We start from the raw sequence: 20,302 nt of genomic DNA, 5'->3' as shown, positions 1-20,302 counted from the left end.
AAAAATTAGGGTTTTGGCTATATAAGGGGTCCATGTGTCATTTTCAAGTCATTTCCACATCTCCAAGTTTCAAATTTCAAAAGCCCTCTGCAAATCAAAATGGTCATTCTGATCCAAGAGCATCGTTTTGAGCACCAAAGACGTCACAATTGATCACGAAACTATGACCCGGCGGTAAGTGATCAATCTTATGCCTTTTGGATTTCTTAAATTTTGAGTTTTGATTAGTTTTTTTGCATTTTTGAGTCGTTTGAAGTCATGTGCCACGATTTGTCGTATGGTGAGACACCATTTCTCGTACGATAAGCTGTCTTTTGTGTAGTTTATCATATGGGCATGTAGGGTTTGTCGTATGAAGTCAGCCCATGTCTCATACGAACTTGTTCTTGAGTGCCCCTTTTGTCGTGCGATGTTTAATCCCGATTCGTATTAAATTCTACTCTTCTGTGAAAACTCATATGAAAAACAACAAGCATGTCTAAAGGTCACAACGTCAAATTTTGAATTTGTATTTTGCATATTTGGATTCACAAGCATATTTAGCATCTTTTTAGCGTAATTTGGATCACGTGCTAATAGTGTTCATGTTTGATTTTGCAGATTCGGTTGTTGGATGTCTTATTTCGCTGAGTTTATCCACCTACAATGGGATTAGTTTAGAATTTGTCAGACATAGACAGGGCTCATATTGATTTGTGCAGTTTTGGATACCTTCTTCAGATGCCAGATATCTGTGTTAATCACGGGATGTTGACTGCATTAGTTGAGCGATTCCATTCAGAGCATAATACGCTCCATTTTCCCATAGGAGAGATGACTATCACACCTGAAGATGTCTACCGTATTCTCAAGATTCCATTTATTGGTGATAAGGTAGATTATGATTCTGCTTAGTGGCCTGGGATTTTAGCTTTGAGACATATATTTCATGATGAGACCATCCTTGAGCGGACCATTACATGGGATGTTATGATGGCTAGATATAGCGAGCAATTTTCACTAGCATGTGTGTTAGCAGGTATGATAGGTTGTTTTGTCATGTCGGATAGGGGACAACAAGGCTTTCTATGTGACTGGGCTAAGATGCTTGAGAGATTACTAACTCATCCTGAGAGATTAGGGTGGGGTTCTTGTTTATTAGCTCACATGTATCATGAGATGCACGAGGTTGCATATAGGGATGGGAAGAGCATGGCAACAAGAGTCCTAGTTTTGCAGATTTGGGCCTAGGAGCACATCCCAGTATGCAGGCCTATAGTGGATGATGCTAGAGAGTCGCACCAGCCCATAGTTTATTATTATTCTTGTTATGTCACTTAGACCCATCTGGGCAAGACAAAGTATTGGAGGAGACAACTTGATGATCTGATTGTCGTAGAATGGAGGCCATATAGGGGCTTGGAGCTATGGGATGATTGGAGAGTGCAGAGGAAGGACATGTTTATGACACATCCTCTTATTGGCAAGTCGGTGTCCATCATTGAGTGGTTCGTCGTTTCGATGGTTATGAGGCAGTATGGCAAATCATAGGGCATTTCACAGGTGCTTACAACTTATGCCCGATATGGGGATGAGGAGAGATGAGGATGGGCTATGAGACTATCATACGCACTAAGCATGCAGGAGCTAGTCGGTTTACAACAACTATGATGGGATTACTTGGAGGATGTCGCGGATGCGGGGGTATTGCCCCAGTATAGGGATTGGTTCCAGAGGCATCCGTTTTTGAGATTCACAGATCCTGCAGAGCACCAACTCTTATAGAGGAGGCTAAGGATGAGGCACCAACCTAGGCATAGGTATCGGGTTAGGTACAGGGGTGAGGACAAGTGCAGGGACGAGGACAGGTGTAGGGACAAGGACAAGTGCAGGGTCCAAGAGCAGATGCACCTAGACGAGCAGGAGGTGATCCTGGGGCTAGTAGCAGTAGGATACTAGATGGAGGGAGACAACAACATAGAGGGGAGGGTGGATCTCTAGGGGTTGTTGGGGTTGATATTGGTGGTGCCAGGGTAGAAGAGGGTGGAGGGGAGGAGGAGAGAGTATCTCCTCAACAGGTGAGGCAGCGGAGGGATGAGTAGGGAGGCAGAGAGCCTATGACATAGCAAGGTGTTGGAGGAGTTGGAGGGGGGGAGAGAGCAGGGGGCAGCGAATGCAGCACGATCTTTGAGGGATAGATTGAGAGATTTGTAGTCATAGTTGAAAATGGCACGGACATATCTTCTAGAGTGAGATCGACAGCTTGTTGAGGTTAGAGTAGAGAGAGATCGACAACTAACCAAGGTCAAAGTAGAACGAGACGCTCTTTAGCGGGAGGTTTTGCATTAGACTAGTCGAGCAGCCTATTATGTTGCAGCGTATAGCGTAGTAGTCCCAGTGGTGCTAGGTTATTCTATATTCTCAATATATGGCTCGATATGAGGGAGCTAGGACACCTAGACAGGATGTTGGGCAGCAATCAACACCTCCTCCACCTGGTGATGAGGGAGAGGCAGAGAGCTAGCTTATTAGGTCTTTTAGTTTTTGTTATATACCCCATTTTTTGTAGCCTTAATCAATTATTTCTTTGAGGAGTCATTGTATACGACAGTTGATATCATTTGTACTCTGAAACATTGAGATTATGATTATATACGAGATCTTGATTTGATTTCATCGTACTTGTGTTGATTGATTATGGGATATCTTTCTATATGCTTTATTCTATATGTCTGCATTTTAAATTTTTTCAGTATGGATGTATGTAATGCAGATGAATATGGATGTTTATTTTTATGTCTTTTCCATATACAAATAAATGATGAAAATGAGCAACTAGTAATGCAAATGTTTTATTTTCTTCATGCAACAATATGAATGCAAATAAGTATAAAATGAAATATATGGATTTATATAAGATGCTTATGTATGCAGCTAACATCTCAATATGCAAGTACTCAATCAAAGAAATGATGATGAAAAAGAAACCACTTAACTGAGAAATGATGATGCTTCAAACTCTCATTCAAAAGATAAAGAGATCATTGTTATCATGTTGAAATCACTTTTAAATGCATAAAATTTAGAATGAATGCAACCTAAACCTAGTCACTAGATTTGGAATACTTAATTTTCATCACTGAGCATTTTACAAATATAGCAAGCAAAATAGAGTTCATTTCTTTGTATATGCAATATTAATTATCTTGTCTGCAATGACCCTTTTTTCGTTCATATCCTTGGACAGATTACGCATGCATCTAGATTGCATATTAAAGAAATTCCCTAAATAGACAAAGAAATGACTCCAACCTCCCTATAGCATACAAATAAGCAAAGTCAAGGTATGTGTGGCGATTTCACCTTGATGTGAAGGCACTTATCACAAACACCCAACTAATTAGATGTTTCCAGATCATCGGATTCATTCCTACAAGCAGAAAACAAAGAAAAGTATTATGCCCCCAATCCTTTCTCCTCTTAGTCGAGATAGACTTTCTCGAGTTACTCAGAGGGAATAATAATCAAAAACCAATATAAAAGATAGCATACAAAGAAAATTTTATGCATATCTCAGACAATTTAGTGATTGTTTTCAGTAGTCTTGTTTTTCTTGTGTACTCAGTGATAAAACTCTTCAGTAGTTGGGAGTCATGTGACTGACTCAGAGTGGATGACTGGGTACCACTGACTGAAAGATGACTTGGTTGATATTGCTTAGGACATGTAAATTTCTCAGTCAATTACCCTAAGACTAGGACATTGATCAGTTTGAAGCCATTAGGATTCTAAAAGAACCAAGAATATCACAAAAGTGACTAAAAGATATGTACAAGCGAAAGCAAAGATGTAGGAAAGCGGGAATGAAAACGGGAAATTCCAACATTGCGTTGATAGATGGAGCGCTTGAGTACAAGAGGCGCCTGTTTACCAGGTTTTCACCTACTTGGCAAAGATCCTTTTTTTCAGGACTTTTTCTGATTTTTAGGATTTCTTCAAGACTTTTTTTGATTTTTAGGATCTTCAGGAATTTTTGGCTATACAGGTTGTTGGAGAAGAGAATAAGTGAAGAATTTCTTCAAGTGGATGGTGTTGATCGATTCATGGAGTTGTTCTCCTTTCGATGTTGAGAGTTGATAGGCACCAGAGCCAAAGACTGCAGTAACGATGTAGGGACCTAGCCAGTTGGGTTCAAACTTCCCTTTATTGTCTCGAAACTATTGATTCTTAGGATTTTCTCTTAGAACAAGGTCACCAACTTGACATTCTCATTGTCACACTTTCTTGTTATAACCTCTAGACATTCTCTTTTGATATGCTCTTAGATGATCAAATGCCACTTGTCAATGTTCATCCAGCAACTCGAGTTTTTGCAATCTAGAATTTTGTAGTCTTCATCAATAACAAGACCTTGCAAAGAAACTCTTAAAGATGGTATTTCCACCTCGATAGGTAAGACTGCTTCGGACCCATACACCAAAGAAAAAGGTGTAGCCCCAGTAGGTGTTTTAATACTTGTTCTATAAGCCCAAGGGGCAGGATTGAGCTGCAGATGCCAATCCTTTCCAGATTTATTTACTGTTCTGTGTAAAATAGTCAACAGATTCTTTTTAGATGCTTCATCTTGTCCATTACCTTGAGGGTAGTATATTGATGAGCAATGTTGTTTTATTTTGAATTTTTCACAGAGTTCATTTAGATCTTTGTTCTTGAACTGCCCTCCATTGTCAGTCACAATGGACGAAGGTATACCATACCTGCAAATGATATAGTTAAGGATGAATATAGCTACTTGTTTACCGGTAGCTTTGATGAGTGGAACTACTTCTACCCACTTAGTGAAGTACTCAGTGGCAGTTATAATGAACTTGTGTCTGTTAGATGATGCAGGATATATTTGGTCAACGAGATCAAATGCCCATTGTTGAAAGGGCCAATGTGTAACAAAGGGTATGAGATCCCTTGCTGGAGTGTGTATAAGGTTCCCATGTAACTGACACTTCTCACAAGTTTTAGCAAAATTTATAGCCTCTTTCTCCATGTCTGGCCAGTAGTAGCCATCCCTTAGTAGTTTCCGAGCTAAAGTTAGACCGTTCAAATGGGATCCACAAACACCTTCATGAACCTCGGATAATGCGCGTTGGGACTCTTCAGTTTCTAGACACCTAAGTAAAGTACTATCCAAACCTCGCCTAAATAGGTCGTTAGCGATGATGACGTACCGTGAAGCATTTCAAATTAGGTTCTTTTTCTTATTACGGGAAAGATTAGCAGGGATAACTTGGTCATGCAGGTAAGAGTAAATGTGGTTGTAGTGAGATGAGTCATGTCCAATAATAGAACAGATCATCTGAGACTCAAGAGAATCATAGGTAGGATAATGTAACTCTTCCACCAGGAATTCAAAGTGAAAATTAGATTCTTGTAGCTATGGTATAGCCACCAAGGTGGCCATTGCATCCGCTGCTCTATTTGTTGATTTGGGGATCTGCTGAAATGATACAAAGGTAAAGTATTTCTTGAGATCATCCACCATTCTCTTATAAGGCATCAGTTTCTCATCTCTAGTCTGATATATATCATTGATTTGGTTGATGATGAGTTGAGAATATCCATAGATGTGTAATTCAACAATCTTCCATTCGATGGCTAGCTTGATCGCATTCACCAAAGCTTCATATTTTGCAATGTTGTTTGTGTAAGGGAAGAGAATCTTGCAAGCTTTTGGGATTGAATATTTATGAGGATTAATGAAAATTATTCTAGAACCAGAACCATGTTGAGTGAAAGACCCATCAAAGAACATCTTCTATGATCGTTGAGTAAGGTGCATGATTGATTCATCCAAAAATTCTATATGCAAAGGTTGAGTGTCTGCAAATGGAGCATCAACAAGTTGATCTGCAATAACTTATTCTTTGATGGCTTTATGTTCTACATATTCAATATCAAATTTCGTAAGAACCATGACCCATTTAGACAATCTTCCTGTAAGTGTTGCTTTGCTAAGAAGATATTTGAGTGGATCAATCTTAGCCACCAACTTAATAGAATGTGCTAACATCTAGTGTCTTAATTTCTATGATGCAAAGACTGGTGCCAAACAAGCCTTTTCTATTCAATATTATAGTCCATTTCATAAGACACCAAGCTTCTGCAGATATAATATAGCTCTTTCTTTTTTATTTTCATCCTGTTGTGCCAAAAGTGCCCCCAGTGATGTATTCGTAGCTGATATGTATAGAATCAATGGTTTACCTTGAATTGGTGGCATCAATATGGGTGGATTAGAAAGATATTCTTTGATTTGTTTTAGATTTTGTTCACAATCTCCATCCCAGTTGTATTGTACTCCTTTCCTTAATACCTTTGTGAAAGGTTGAGCTTTGTCTGCTAGCTGAGATATAAAGCGCCTTATTGATTGGAGACGTCCTTGTAAACTTCACATTTGACTAATATTCTTGGGCAGAGGCATTTTCATTATGGCTTGGACTTTTGCAGGATCAACCTCGATTCCTTTCTTTTAAATTATGTAACCAAGCAGTTTCCTTGATGTTACTCCAAATGCACACTTTTTAGGATTTAGTCGAAGCTTGAATCTTTCCATTCTATCTAGTATGAGACCTAGTTCTTAGATATGTGTGGGTCTCTTCATAGTTTTTATTAGGGTGTCATTAGCATAATCTTCCATATTTTTGTGCATCATATCATGGAAGATAGTGGTTACTGCTCTTTGGTACGTTGCTCCTGCGTTCTTTAATCCAAATGGCATGACATTCCAGCAAAAGGTTCCCCATGCACATGTGAAGGTTGTCTTTTCTTGATCCTCGGGAGCTATCGATCTAATTATAACCAGAGAATCCATCCATTAATGAGTACATCTCATATCCAGTAGTCATATCTACTATCATACCAATGTTGGGCAATGGAAAATCATCTTTCGGGCATACTTTGTTGAGATCCCTGAAATCTGTGCAAACCCTAATAGATTTATCTACCTTTGATACAAGTACTATGTTTGATATCCATTCTATATAGTCTATAGCTCTGATAACTCCAGCTTTTAGCAATTTTTTTGGCTCAACTTTGACTAGTAGTGCCATATGAGGGTGCATCTTATAGAGTTTTTACTTGACTAGTTTAACTCCTAATGTAATAGAGAGACGATGCATGATAAGATTAGGATCTAGACCTGGCATATCGGAGTATTGATAACTCAATGATGAATGAATAGTACTAAACCTATACTGAGAGGGGAGGGTGAATCAGTATAGACAAAATACAGACCTAAACCGGTTCAGCAGCAATTACTCCAAATGACTAGCAAACAGTAACACTGGTTTGAAACAAAGTGCAACCGGTAAAACTCAGAGCAACTAAAACAATCAACTGAGTTTTCCACTCAACTCAAAACTACACTACCATTTCACCCTTATGCATGAACAGGTAATCTATCATCATATCTTCACAATAGCTAGTTCAACATGTTTTATTGACAGGCATAAAACACAAAACCATCATATGCTTAACAGGCAATAACAAAGCATCACAAGATAAAAGCATCACATATGACACACATATTTTTCATGTGGAAACCCGACTAGGAAAAACCACGGTGGGGATGAATACCCACAAGCTTGTTGTTGAACTCTTTGAAAGTCCGCTCTGTTAGAAGCCTTGTCCGGTTAAAGACATTACAAAAGGTTCTGCTAGGAACTGATCCTGTTAGAGAACACCCGGTTAAGGGATGGCTACAATACCCGGTTAAGGGTTAAACCCTGTTAAGGGTACCTTGTTAGAGGATTTCAAGAACTCAATAGCTAAAGGATTTCCAAAGCTCTCTAGCTTTCCAGATCTCAATAACTTTGAGTTACCCTGTTAAGGGATTTACAACAAGTCAGTTAAGGCTACCCTGTTAGGGGATTTTCCAACTGTTGAGGTGGTTAGAGATCAACAGGTATTACAATGATCTGGTAACAACACTTAATGCCAATGCAGATCCGCTTAAGCTCCTCTTCACCTTCTGCACTTACACTCTGTAGGTATCACTTCTCTCCTTTGGTCTGGCAAGGATCTCGTATCCCTTCTCTTAGATACTCACACACAACTTTTTGCCAACAACTTCTGAAAGAATCACAACATCGACCTTATAGGACAACAGACAGGTCGGTAGCATAAACCCTAAACCCTAGACCTGTTAGGTTAAGGAATTCAAATAGTTCAATCCTGACCATTGATCATACTGTATTAAATGCAGCAGATCTTGAATAAATCTCAAGACATTCTCCATCGTTCATTATCCACCAATTTCATGGCGGCTGATAATCCATCACGTGTTTTCACCGTTTACAAACTTTGCACATTCCCGATGTAGATAGGGATAGTCTTCTTCATGCAAGATCCTTCACGCACATAAGGCTGATGTGGCAACACGATCTGTTCTTTGTTATACTGCTTACTCATTACACAAAGATCACCGGTTGAGCCATACAGGCTTGAAGCACTTCAACCGGAAACCCTGAAGTTGAGACTACCAACTGGTAGTCATATAATGCTTCCATGTGCCGGTTCCCATAACCATATGTCGGTTCACCTTGAACAAGCACACCGCTTCACTTTGGCACAAATGTCAGTTCACAGTGTTATACCGGTTCTCAAATATGCCAGTTCATACCTCTTCAACATATTGACATCAATGACAACATACAATGTCATTATGTCCACATACCGGTTCACATAATGCCAACAATCTCCCCCTTTGGCATTGATGGCAATATACAAAGATATCTCTCCGCTTTACATCTTCTCCCCCTTTGACAATAATGCCAAAGTGGAGGCACAAGCTTCCTGGTTCCATTATGCTGCTCCCCGTGAGGAGTAGCATCCTTCAACACATCAATCCTGCAGAAAGATTTGACTATGCAATACATGACTGATGTGGAGAATATACCTTTAGTTCACCTCTTGAAGGGGCAGTACCCCTAATTCACCTCTTAAGTGTATAAATGTAGTCTTTGGAAGAGGCTTGGTGAATATGTATGCTAACTACTCCTTACTGGACACATGCTCCAGTGCAATCTCTTTGTTCTGAACCTTTTCCCTTAAGAAATGATACTTAAGCTCAAAGTGCTTGGTTCTAGAATGTAAAACCAGATTCTTTGAAATATTGATAGCACTTGTGTTATCACAGAATATATTTACCAATTCAGGTATAGGGATTTTGAAGCCTTTCAGTACATGCTTCATCCAAATTGTCTGAGTGCAGTTCATGAAAGCTGCAACATACTCCGCTTTTGCTGTAGACTAAGAGATACAACTCTGATTTTTACTCATCTATGAGACCAGTCTACAACCAAGGAAGAATGCACCACCGGTTGTGCTCTTCCAGTCATCTACATTACTAGCCCAATTAGCATCTGTGAACACTTTCAAGTTGAAGTCCTTGCTATATGGATACCACAATCCATAGTCAGCAATCCCCTTCAAATACCTAAGAATCCGCTTGACTGCAACCAAGTGGGATTCTCTTGGACTTTTCTGGAACCTTGCAGTAATGCCAACTGCATGTGCAATACCCAGTCTACTATGCACTACACAATGCAACTTACCAGTCATTGATCGGTATTCCTTCTCATCAACCAATGCTGTGAGGCCTCACCTCGACTCAGTCTGACATTTAGTGGATTTTATATTTAGACTATTATGGATACTTTATTTTGATGCATTTTGAGACTTAGAACTTATATGATTTCAAGATTTGGATAACATTGCTATGATTTGATGATTTACTTACATGCTTTATGAGATAGAACACTACATGATTGTTAGATAGGATGATATTGCAATGATAGATGTCGTTATTGAATTTGCAGGACTTTACTCTGAATGTAGAACTATGATGTATGTTTAGTTTATGTGAATTGGGATGAAATTGCTTATGTGAAATTGCTTGATAAAAGATGTATTCAATCTGTGCAGATGAAAATTGTATGTAAGTAATGATGTGTATTGTTATATTATTGAATTATATTATATATGGATATTTGGAAGTACTAATGTGTAAATTGAGATGCGCAGGAAATTTACCATGTGACCATGGAAAATTACGGAGAATCAAACCTAGACTTATGTATGTTCGTAAGCTAGGGTTTGTCTATTTGGAGAGACAACACCCCGTTTGTGTTGTATTTTATTCGTAACAGTATATGCTGCATGAGTGTTAAGTGTTAAATAAATTTATTGTGTAAAAACCACAAGAGACAATTTCGGATTTTATTTTTGTAAAAGTGTTTTATTTGTGTCACTTGACACATGTGTGGATTTAAATTTAAATGTTTTATTTTACCTCTTGGTGGAAAAGTGTTTAATTATAGTTTTCTTAAATAAAATAATGTGTTGTCATAAATACTTTGGGAATATTATATTTGGGGTGGTCAACTTATGTTTGACCCGAAAATAAACTTCAGAGGGGTTTAAAATGGGTTAAATGAACACCTAGGGGTAGTTTAATAGGGTTTCCTAAAGCCCATAAGGTATACCTAGGGGTTAGGGGTAATTTTAGGCAAGTTTCTACTTTATAATGATCTTTTTAACGCTTTAAAAATTGGCTTTTTTGAGTTGAGCGAAAATTGAAAATTAGAAGTTAAATCTAATCAAGATTTTTCCTTTTGGAATGAGAGTCTTTTTGCATTTTTGCTTTCTTTCCTTTTTGGTTTTTAGAAACCTGTGAGAACTCTGAGAGTGAGCTTCTTAAGCAAGATTTTTGAGAATTGGAGGGTAATCACCCACTCTCCATTTTTGGAGACAGAAGAAAATTTGAAAAGAAAATAATGTTATGGAATAGAAAAATTGATTAAGGGTAGAAGGAAAGAGATTCGTGGATTGGGCAGCTCTTCATCAAATATCATAATACCTTTGGGCAGATTAAGGTTGGTTTCAGTTATTCTTTCTAATGTCTTCTTCTTGTTTATGTCTAGAAGTTTGTTGGTGTAAGAAATCTGTGTTCTTGAAAGTTTATGTTAGAAAATCTTTTGGTATTTTTGCATTATGATTTGTTTGTGTTTTGGGAGTTTTCTCAAGACCTCTTACTCTTGGGAGAGAAGAGGATCTTGAGGGTGGTAGCAGTGACAACCCTCGAGTGAGAGACTCTCTTTTGAGAGCGATCACAAGGGATCTTTGTGTGACCCTTGCTGCATGGCCTGTTTGTGCAATGGGGGTCATAAGGAGGGATATAAGGCTAGAATGCCTTTGGGGGGCATAAGGAATAAGGGGTTGAGATTCTTGATATTATTATTGTGCCATGAGGTGGCTTCTTGTTTATTTCATACTTGCAGTTCTCCTCAGGGTATTGGTCCACTACCACCCTTTTGAAAAATGTTCATCACCAAAGTGTGGTGCTGTGAAAGCCAAGTTGGGAATGTGTCTGAAAAAAAATCTGTATGTATTTGCCTTTATGTGTTTGCCTGTTTGTTACCCGTCTAGGAATTGGTTCTCCGAGCTCGGGGGTGGCTACCAGTTAGCCTAGGCTGGGAGGTGAGCACTCCGTGGTCATATTGTGTTTTTCTATTATGCAGGAAAGTCAGGAGAAAGAGAATAGGAACCATGAAAAAGACACAAAAGATTATTATTGAAGATACTTAAATTCAGTTGCAGATATTTGTTTAAATTTGTTATAGAAGTATGCCTCATTCATAGAAAAGAGAAGCAAGTTGTAATTCTTGAAAATAGACTTGAAGTTTTATTGTTGTGGCTATACAAAGAAACATCCTGTAAATTGGTAGAATATCTTAGAGTGGTTAAAAAAAAAGAAACGCTTGTTTTATTTCTACTTCTGGTTTTTAGTAAAAGAAAAGTTATTTTGAGTTGTATGCAAAAACTTCTTTGTATTATGGAAAAAAAAAAAAGAATAGATTTCATTTAAATTTTATCTATATTTTACTTGTGGCAAAATAGGAGTTTATTTATGCTAAAAGATCTTAAGTATTTTAAAGAAAAAAGATGTTTTATGTAAATATTTTATTTGAGGAAAAATCAATGAATCTTTTTATTCTAGAGAAGTATATTGTATTTCTTAAAATGTATTTCTAAATTGTATTTTTAGTTAGTGTCGATTAAAAAACACTTTTATATATATATATATATATATATATATATATATATATATATATATATATATATATATATATTTTTGAATTAACTTAATGCTTTTCCTTTGTTATATTAATTTAAAATTGTTGCATGTAAATCTTTTTCTTTTTTTTTTAAATATATATATATATATATATATAGGAATAATTTCACCCTTTTAACTATGATTATATATATATATATATATATATATATATATATATATATATATATATATTTATATATAATATATTTTTTTAAAAAAAAAAAATTAAAAAAAAAAGGAATTGTTTTTGGGTCCACGCGGACTCAAAATAATATGATAATTAGATTTGTTAATATATATAAAAGAAAATAGAACTCTAAATAGGGTTGGAGAAATATTGAGTAATATTTAGAAAGTTATTGTGCTTTTAAAAAAAAAAGAATTAAAATATATAAAATATATGTATATATATATATATATATACTTACTCCAAATTATGACCAGAGCTATATATATATATATATATATATATATATATATATATATATATATATATATATATATATATATATATAATTCTGGTTATAATTTGGAGTAAGTAATAAAGAGAAAATTTAAAAAATGATTGGTTAGACTATATAGTCATATTGGAGATTAAATTAATTTTTCCTCTCCTACTCCTTTAGTTTGATTGATTTAATAAACCTAATGACTAGGTATCTTGTGAAGATAAAATTAAACCAGTTAGTTTTCCGCAAATAATATTTAACAATCTATCGATGCTTGGTTCATCTCAGAACTAGCTCGAATTTAATTATGGAAATTTCAATAACGCTTGTCGTGTGAGTGAACTTGTTAATTAATTATTATGTTTTTAAAAAAAAAATTGTTGCATTTTTGCCCTAAATTTTGGGCATGACAAATGCAGAGTCATCCTCTTTGGATAGTTTACAATCGATCACCATCGGTGTACCAACCGGTTTGCTATCTTCTATGCCAAAGGTCTTCAACACCTCTTTGACATATTTGGACTAAGTGATAAAGATTCCATCGTTCATCCGTTGAATCTGTTGTCTAATGAAGAACTTAATCTCCCCTATGAGTAACATCTCAAACTCTTCCTTCATCTCATCAGCAAACTCATGACTCATCTTGTCATCACCACCAAAGATAATGTCATCAACAAATACCTCACAGATCAAGATCTGATCTCCTTCAGACTTCAACTAGATATTGCTATCTTTACTTGTTCTCTCAAATCCAATCTTCACAAGATGGGAATGTAGGCGCTCATACCATGCCCTAGGTGCTTGCTTTAGACCATATAAGGCTTTATGTAGCATACATACCATGTCACTGTCTTCAGATAGGGCAAACCCATCTAGTTGCTCAATATACACCTTCTCTTCAAGTACACCATTTAGGAATGCAGATTTTACATCCATTTGATATACTTTGAAGCCTTTAAAAGCTGCATATGCAAGAAGCATACAAACTCCTTCCAATCTGGACACAGGAGCAAAGGTTTCTCCATAGTCTTCTCCTTCTTCTTAAGCATATCCTTTGCACACCAATCTGGCTTTGTTCCTAATCACTGTGCCATCCTCATTCAGCTTGTTTCTGAACACCCATTTGGTGCCAATGACATTTTTATGCTCTGGTCTAGGTACCAAGGACCATGTACCATTTTTCTCTATCTAGTCAAGTTCCTCTTCCATTGCCTTGATCCAGTCTTCATCTTTATGAGCCTCTTTGAATGATTTAGGCTCAAATTCAGAGATCATACATGAGTTTTCTCTGATCTTTCTTCTTGTAAGGATTCCTGCATCCTTATCTTCTATGATTTGCTTAGGATCATGATTCAGCTTGACATACCGAGGAATGGTCTTGACTGGTTCTTCTTGCTTTTCCTCTTCATCCTCATCTTCATCAGTATCAGCATTCACCAGTTCAGGAACACTGTTACTGGTACTTGGTTGACTGACAATGGTTCCCAGAAGGTTGCAACCGGTTCATTTACAACTTGCTCACTGTCGGTTTCCTCAGTTTTCTCTAAGGATTCATCCACTCTTACATTGATACTTTGCATAATTCTCTGAGTCCTATTGTTGTAACACTTGAGAGCTTTACTCTTGGTGGAATATCCTAGGAATATTCCCTCATCGCATTTAGCTTCGAATTTGCCCTGATGTTCACTCCTCTTGATGTAACATTTGCTACCAAATACCCTAAAGTAGCTAACCAAGGGTGTCTTACCGGTCCAATACTCATAAGGAGTTTTGTCCTTACCTTTCTTGATGAGTACTCGGTTCATTGTGTAGACTGCAGTACTCACCGCTTCTCTCCAAAAGGTGTGAGCTACCTTTCCTTGAATCAACATGGTTCTAGCTCCTTCAACCATAGTCCAGTTATTCCTCTCTGCTAGGCCATTCTGCTATGGAGTCTGGGGGGCAGACAGTTGTCTCTTGATGCCAAATTCTTCACAATACTTGTTGAATTCACCGGAAGTGAATTCCCCTCCTTGATCAGTTCTCAGACACTTGATCCTTTTACCGCTTTCCTTCTCCACTAATGCTCTGAAAGCTTTAAACTTTACAAAGTCTTCAGAATTGTCTTTCAAGAATGTGACCCACATCATTCTTGAGTAGTCACCAGTGAGAATCATGAAGTACCTATCACCCTGCACACTCCTAGTTTTCATAGGACCACACAAATCAGTATGCACAAGATCAAGTAAGTTGTCAGTAGTGAAAGATTTACCTTTAAAGGTTGAGGAAGACATTTTCCCCAATTGACATTCTCTGCACAAGGTATTATCCGGTTTGCTTAGCACCATCAATCCTCTAACTGCCTTGATCTTACTGGCCTTTACAATGTTATCAAAGTTTGCATGGCAGAGTCTCCTATGCCATATCCAGCTATCATCAAATTTGGACATAAGACATGTGCTTATATTTGCATTTAGCTGAAATAGATTACCTTTAGTCTGCATGCCGATGGCCACCAATTCGCCATCTTTTCCCTTGATTCTACAAACTCCATTCTTGAATTCTAGAGTGAGGCCACTATCATTCAGCTAGGCAACACTCAGAAGGTTGTGTCTGAGACCATCAACCCAGTACACATTGTCAGCACTACTCTTTCCATTCAGAGAGATGGACCCTCTACCTTTGACCATACATGGTGCATCATTGCCAAAGCGAACCACACCATCATCATACTCCTCTAAGGATAGAAACTTGCTTTGGTCACCAGTCATATGGTGAGAACAGCCACTGTCAATGATCCACTCATTGGAATTATCAAACCGGGAGACAAGAGCCTTCTTGTCTGACACATCTTCTTTGACAACAACAAACACAATATCTTCATTTTCTTCATCCTCTGATTCTTCATCTGTGACACCTTCATCAACTGCCACAAAATAGTTTCTCCGGTTTCCTCCTTTGAATTTCCTGAACCTTTCCGGTTTGTCCTTGATATCGCCATTAGGACAGTTTATAGCAATATGTCCTATATGATTACAAGAAAAGCATTTCAAAGGTAGCTTACCTTTGTATTTACCGGTTCCTTTAGGAAGCTTCCTGGCAAGTAGAGCTTCAAATTCCATCAGAAACTCCTCATCATCCATTACTCTGCTCTATCTTGGTTCACCACTAGTGCTTGCTTCTTTTCCTTTCCTGGATGGTACAGCAGAAGCTCTGAAAGTTGATTCAGTCTTTTTGAACACTGCCATCAAAACTATTTAGCTCATAGGCTGTCAACTTTGCTATGATGGAGTCCAAGGATACCTTAGTCTTGTCTATTGATCTCAGCTCCTGAATAGCAACATCCCTTATTGCATAGACCGGCAATAGGGATCTCAGGACTTTGCTTACCACAGTGGAGTCTTCTATTTTACCACCTGCACTCTTAATTTCTCCAACAACTATTTTGATTCTTATTCCATACTGCTAAATGGTCTCACCTTCAACCATCCGCATATCTTCAAACTTCCCTCTCAGGCTTTCTTCCTTAGCCTGCTTTACATGTTCATCACCACCATAGATATTTTCAAGAGCATCCCATACCTCTTTGGGATTTATCTTGTCCTGAACATCAATAAACTCAATGTCAGATAGACTACTAATGAGAGCTTCCATGACTTGCCCATTTTCTTGTATCTCTCTCTTTCGGTCATCGGTGAGAGTACCGGTAGGGACAACATAGACGTTCTCAACATAACTCTAGTGTTGAACACCCATGCTTCTGATGAATATCTTCATCCTATCTTTCCATATACCGAAATTTTCCTTATTAAACTTTGGACCTTCCCTCTTCATCATTTGTCTGGGATCTTTACCTCAAGCGGTTAAGCTTATAACATAGAGGACCTGGAGGATGCTCTGATACCAATTGATAACTCAATGATGAATGAATAGTACCAAACTGGTACTAAGAGGGGGGGGTGAATCAGTACAGACAAAATACAGACCTAAACCAGTTCAGCAGCAATTACTCCAAATGACTGGCAAACAGTGACACTGGTTTGAAACAGAGTGCAACTGGTAAAACTCAGAACAACTAAAACAATCATAAACTGGTTACTCACTGATTTTTCCACTCAACTCAAAACTATAATACCATTTCACCCTCATGCATGAACAGGTAATCTATCATCATATCTTCACAATAGCTAGTTCAACATGTTTTATTGACAGGCATAAAACACAGAACCATCATATGCTTAACAGGCAATAACAAAGCATCACAAGATAAAAGCATCACATATGACACACATATTTTTCACGTGGAAACCCAACTGGGAAAAACCATGGTGGGGATGAATACCCACAAGCTTGTTGTTGAACTCTTTGGAAGTCCGCTATGTTGGAAGCCTTGTCCGATTAAAGACATTACAAAAGGTTCTGCTAGGAACCGATCCTGTTAGAGATCACCCGATTAAGGGATGGCTACAATACCCAGTTAAGGGTTAAACCTTGTTAAGGGTACCTTGTTAGAGGATTTCAAGAACTCAATAGCTAAAGGATTTCTAGAGCTCTCTAGCTTTCCAGATCTCAATAACTTTGAGTTACCTTGTTAAGGAATTTACAACAAGCTGGTTAAGGCTACCCTGTTAGGGGATTTTCCAACTGTTGAGGTGGTTAGAGATCAACAGGTATTACAATGATCTGGTAACAACACTTCATGCCAATGCAGATCCGCTTAAGCTCCTCTTCACCTTTTGCACTTACACTCTGTAGGTATCATTTCTCTCCTCTGGTCTGGCAAGGATCTCGTATCCCTTCTCTTGGATACTCACACACAACTTTTTGCCAACAACCTCTGAAAGAATCACAACATCGACCTTATAGGACAACAGACAGGTCGGTAGCATAAACCCTAAACTCTAGACCTGTTAGGTTAAGGAATTCAAATAGTTTGATCCTGACCGTTGATCATACTGTATTAAATGCAGTAGATCTTGAATAAATCTCAAGACATTCTCCATCATTCATTATCCATCGATTTCATGGCAGCTGATAATCCATCACATGTTTTCACCATTTACAAACTTCACACATTCCCGATGTAGATAGGGATAGTCTTCTTCATGCAAGATCCTTCACACGCACAAGGCTTACATGGCAACACGATCTGTTCTTTGTTATACTGCTTACTCATTACACAAAGATCACCGGTTGAGCGATACAGGCTTGAAGCACTTCAACCGGAAAGCCTGAAGTTGAGACTACCAACTGGTAGTCATACAACGCTTCCATGTGCCGGTTCCCATAACCATATGTCAGTTCACCTTGAACAAGCACACCGCTTCACTTTGGCACAAATGTCGGTTCATAGTGTTATACTGGTTCTCACATATGCCAGTTCATACCTCTTCAACATATTGACATCAATGACAACATACAATGTCATTATGTCCACATACCGGTTCACATAATGCCAACAAGTATGTCCATGCAAAGTTGATCTTCTTTTCTGAAAAGAGGTTGTTGAAATCTTTTAACTCTTTTGCTGATAGTGATTGAGCTAAATGAATGATATGTGGCGTCTCTTGACTTCCAATATTGACTGGTTGAGTTGGTTCAATCAATATTGAAGACCTTTTTTGGAAGTGACTTGGCAACATATCAAGTATCTCACCCTCAAGTGCCTCAGAGAGGTTTTCACCCTTAGGTACGTCCTTTATTTTTACTTTTCTTTATTCTAACACCGCCGCAGTGTGGTTTTTGTCATCAGAACCTTTATTTTTCTTTTTTTTTATTTTTGCGACTGAGATACTTGATGTCTTTCTTAGTCATGTTCTCACTTTTCTCACTAGTGGAAGATCTCATTGGTTCAACTGCATTAAGATAGCAAGCTAATGTGCAGTTATTGGTGAAGGTAGGTATATTCAAAGGTTGGTTGTAAAGAGTACAGTCAATCAGTTCAGGATGTATCAAGGATAAAGTTTGAACAGGTTCAAGGGAGTTCACGGTATTATCCTCATAACTTCGGATCGACAAGTCGAGTTCCAGAAGACTACCTTGCATAGGTGTCTCGAGACTAGGAAGAGTTACAACACGATTATCAAAGTTCACGTTAATATTTAGTGGACCTAACCTAACCGACCTACTCCTAGCATCGTCCCCTACTTCAGACTGGACTACATATCATGGTGTGACAGTAACAGGGTCAACATGCAGCATCTCAACATTCATGACGGAGTAGTCATAATATGTTGTTGAATAGTTGTTGTTATGAATAGAGCTTCTGTCTGAGTTATCAGAGTCATAAGATGAAGTTTCTGACTCGTCTTCAAGTGATTTAGTAAAAGTATGTATAGTATCAATACCTACATCTTTGATGCTGCAAGTTCCTTCGTGATTTGGTTCATTGATCACTTGTATTTGACACACCTATTGACATAACCTTGATGGTTTTGTTAGTCCCTGTCGTCTTTTCCCTTCAGCTTCCTGTGGACTGATGAGTGGTCCTACTTCCATAGCTTCTAATTCTTCTTTTGTAGTTTCATATTTGATTTGTCCTATCTCATTAGAGGGAGAATTAGTAGGTGAAGAATTTTCTTGTGTTCTTTCTTCCTTTAGTTGTTGTTCATAGTCTTCTTGTCTTTTTAGTCTGATTTCCTCTATTTCCTTTTGCAGTTTTAAGCGTATCAGCTCTTGTGCGTCATTTGTGATATCACTAGATTCTTCAGGGGTTTCTGTAGTGGATGTATCTAAGAGATGATCTAGACCCCATTCATACTCATTTGAATCAGTTTCTGAATCATCTACTTGTTGTCTACCAGTATATGTGACCAAAATATTCAGTGGTGCAAACAATTCTCTAATTCTTTCTACCTCTTCTCTCATATCCTCTGGGACTTCTACTTCTTGTAGTGTTATAGCTGATATAGTCAGAACTTGATTACTGTCTTCTTCCTCTCTCGGGGTTGTCGATTCTTCTTATTCATCGTCATACTCTTCCCGAGTTTGTTGAGTATTGATTTCCTGTGATGTTAAAGGAAGTATCTTTTTCCTCCACGTAGGTTGATGGTGATAAGTATGTTTTTGATCTGATGAATTTCTTGGATTGTACTCCAGTCCAGCTTTATCATTTGCAGACTTAGTTTGTAGCTGAATAGGTTCAATAATACCTTCTTGACGCTTTCCTAGAGGACCAGTACTTGAATATCCCATTCGTTGAAGTATTTTATAGCCTGGACCATATTGTGTCAGGGAAATTTCACAATGTCGTATTTCTTTGTTTGTACTATCTTCTTTGAAAAGCCATTTGAGAACAACGTCCTCTTCTATTTCATCTACAAGGGAAGTAGAGGACTATATAAAGAGACCATCATAAATGACATTTGGAGTTGAAGTTTGTGACTTCATAACCTGTGATGGTTTTCCCAACTGTCTTGGTGATGGAGGAAGAGACATTAGTGAAAGTACAGGTTTTATTTTGTATCCATCCATGCCAGTATTTGTGATTTTCAAATTCTTTTCTAAATCTTTCAACAAAGTTTTTGAACTTTCAGTTGTAGTGGCTCCTTTATTATGAGGAACAAAAGCATCAACACTCTATGTTAATGCATTACAGGTATAGCTTGTATATGCAGGAATACTGACTTCAACTCTGTTGTAAGGAAATTTCAAGCACTGATGATATGTAGATGGTACCGCTTTCATTTCATGAATCCATGGCCTACCCAATAAGCTATTGTAT

This window comes from Cryptomeria japonica, chromosome 8, assembly GCF_030272615.1.
Source record: "Cryptomeria japonica chromosome 8, Sugi_1.0, whole genome shotgun sequence".
NCBI lineage: Eukaryota > Viridiplantae > Streptophyta > Pinopsida > Cupressales > Cupressaceae > Cryptomeria > Cryptomeria japonica.
This window is presented reverse-complemented; position numbering follows the sequence as displayed.